The sequence below is a fragment of the Carassius auratus genome, unplaced genomic scaffold (genome assembly GCF_003368295.1).
Source record: "Carassius auratus strain Wakin unplaced genomic scaffold, ASM336829v1 scaf_tig00216387, whole genome shotgun sequence".
Classification (NCBI taxonomy): domain Eukaryota; kingdom Metazoa; phylum Chordata; class Actinopteri; order Cypriniformes; family Cyprinidae; genus Carassius; species Carassius auratus.
The window spans coordinates 35,001-37,500 of NW_020528544.1; the positions used below are offsets into that span (position 1 = coordinate 35,001).

Genomic DNA, 2,500 nt, shown 5'->3' on the forward strand with positions numbered 1-2,500 from the left:
TTCAAGCCCCAGTGGCCTAATGGATAAGGCACTGGCCTCTTAAGCCAGGGATTGTGGGATTGAGTCCCATGTGGGGTGAATACAGCAGAGTGGAGCAGCAGAAGCGTGTGTAACCCAGAGGTTGAAGGATCGAAACGATTCTCTGCTAAGCCTTTTTGAAACTCAGGATGCCTTTACAATACACACAAAGAGTTAACTTCTAGACACTCCTGAGGCACTGGCCTCCTAAGCCAGAGATTGTGGTTTCAAGTTCGGTCAAGGTTGATTACAGCAGAGTGGCGCAGCGGAAGCGTGCTGGGCCCATAACCCAGAGGTCAATGGATCGAAACCATCCTCTGCTAAGGCATTTTAAATCTCAATCTTATTCAGGAGCCCTTTACAATACGCACAAAAAGTTAACATCTATACAGCCCTGAGTCACTTGCCTCCTAAGCCAGAGATTGTGGTTTCGAGTCCGGTCAAGGTGCACTACAGCAGAGTGGCGCAGCGGAAGCGTGCTGGGCCCATAACCCAGAGGTCGATGGATCGAAACCATCCTCTGCTATGCCCTTTTAACTTCTAAACACTCCTGAGACCCTAAAAAACGTCAAAAGCAACAAGCTGGTCGTGAAAAGCTGAGGCCAATTTGACCTCTCATAATATTCAGTCATCTAGAAGACTCTTTGTGTGCATTGGAAAGGCCTCCTGAATAAGATTGAGATATAAAAGGGCAAGTTAGCATCTGTTTTCAAGCCCCAGTGGCCTAATGGATAAGGCACTGGCCTCCTAAGCCAGGGATTGTGGTTTCGAGTCCCATCTGGGGTGAATACAGCAGAGTGGAGCAGCGGAAGCGTGTGTAACCCAGAGGTTGAAGGATCGAAACGATCCTCTGCTAAGCCTTTTTGAAACTCAGGATGCCTTTACAATACACACAAAGAGTTAACTTCTAGACACTCCTGAGGCACTGGCCTCCTAAGCCAGAGATTGTGGTTTCAAGTCCGGTCAAGGTTGATTACAGCAGAGTGGCGCAGCGGAAGCGTGCTGGGCCCATAACCCAGAGGTCGATGGATCGAAACCATCCTCTGCTAAGGCATTGTAAATCTCAATCTTATTCAGGAGGCCTTTACAATATACAAAAAGAGTTAACTTCTAGACACTCCTGAGGCACTGGCCTCCAAAGCCAGAGATTGTGGTTTCAAGTCCCATCTGGGGTGAATACAGCAGAGTGGCACAGCGTAAGCGTGCTGGGCCCATAACCCAGAGGTCGATGGATCGAAACCATCCTCTGCTAAGGCATTTTACATCTCAATCTTATTCAGGAGGCCTTTACAATACGCACAAAAAGTTAACATCTATACACCCCTGAGGCACTGGCCTCCTAAGCCAGAGATTGTGGTTTCGAGTCCGGTCAAGGTGCACTACAGCAGAGTGGCGCAGCGGAAGCGTGCTGGGCCCATAACCCAGAGGTCGATGGATCGAAACCATCCTCTGCTATGACCTTTTAACTTCTAAACACTCTTGAGTCCCTAAAAAGGAACAAAAGCCACAAGCTGGTCGTGAAAAGCTGAGGCCAATTTGACCTCTCATAATATTCAGTCATCTAGAAGACTCTTTGTGTGCATTGTAAAGGCCTCCTGAATAAGATTGAGATGTAAAAGGGCAAGTTAGCATCTGTTTTCCAGCCCCAGTGGCCTAATGGATAAGGCACTGGCCTCTTAAGCCAGGGATTGTGGGATTGAGTCCCATCTGGGGTGAATGCAGCAGAGTGGAGCAGCGGAAGCGTGTTTAACCCAGAGGTTGAAGGATCGAAACGATCATCTGCTAATCCTTTTTGAAACTCAGGATGCTTTTACAATACACACAAAGAGTTAACATCTATACATCCCTGAGGCACTGGCCTCCTAAGAAAGAGATTGTGGTTTCGAGTCCGGTCAAGGTGCACTACAGGCACTGGCCTCTTGAGTCCCATCTGGGGTGAATGCAGCAGAGTGGAGCAGCGGAAGCGTGTTTAACCCAGAGGTTGAAGGATCGAAACGATCATCTGCTAATCCTTTTTGAAACTCAGGATGCCTTTACAATACACACAAAGAGTTAACATCTATACATCCCTGAGGCACTGGCCTCCTAAGAAAGAGATTGTGGTTTCGAGTCCGGTCAAGGTGCACTACAGCAGAGGTCGATGGATCGAAACCATCCTCTGCTATGACCTTTTAACTTCTAAACACTCTTGAGTCCCTAAAAAGGAACAAAAGCCACAAGCTGGTCGTGAAAAGCTGAGGCCAATTTGACCTCTAATAATATTCAGTCATCTAGAAGACTCTTTGTGTGCATTGTAAAGGCCTCCTGAATAAGATTGAGATATAAAAGGGCAAGTTAGCATCTGTTTTCAAGCCCCAGTGGCCTAATGTATAAGGCACTGGCCTCTTAAGCCAGGGATTGTGGGATTGAGTCCCATCTGGGGTGAATACAGCAGAGTGGAGCAGCGGAAGCGTGTGTAACCCAGAGGTTGAAGGATCGAAAC

The 2,500-nt window shown here is 47.7% G+C and overlaps 2 non-coding genes across 2 annotated transcripts; both read left to right on the plus strand.

The window, feature by feature from the left end:
• Positions 1 to 731: 731 nt before the first annotated feature.
• trnar-ccu (transfer RNA arginine (anticodon CCU)) lies at positions 732 to 804 on the plus strand. Its single transcript has one exon. It is a non-coding gene; the product is annotated as a tRNA-Arg (tRNA).
• Positions 805 to 1,660: 856 nt separating this feature from the next.
• Positions 1,661 to 1,733, plus strand: trnak-cuu (transfer RNA lysine (anticodon CUU)). The gene has a single exon. It is a non-coding gene; the product is annotated as a tRNA-Lys (tRNA).
• The last annotated feature ends 767 nt before the right edge of the window (positions 1,734 to 2,500 follow it).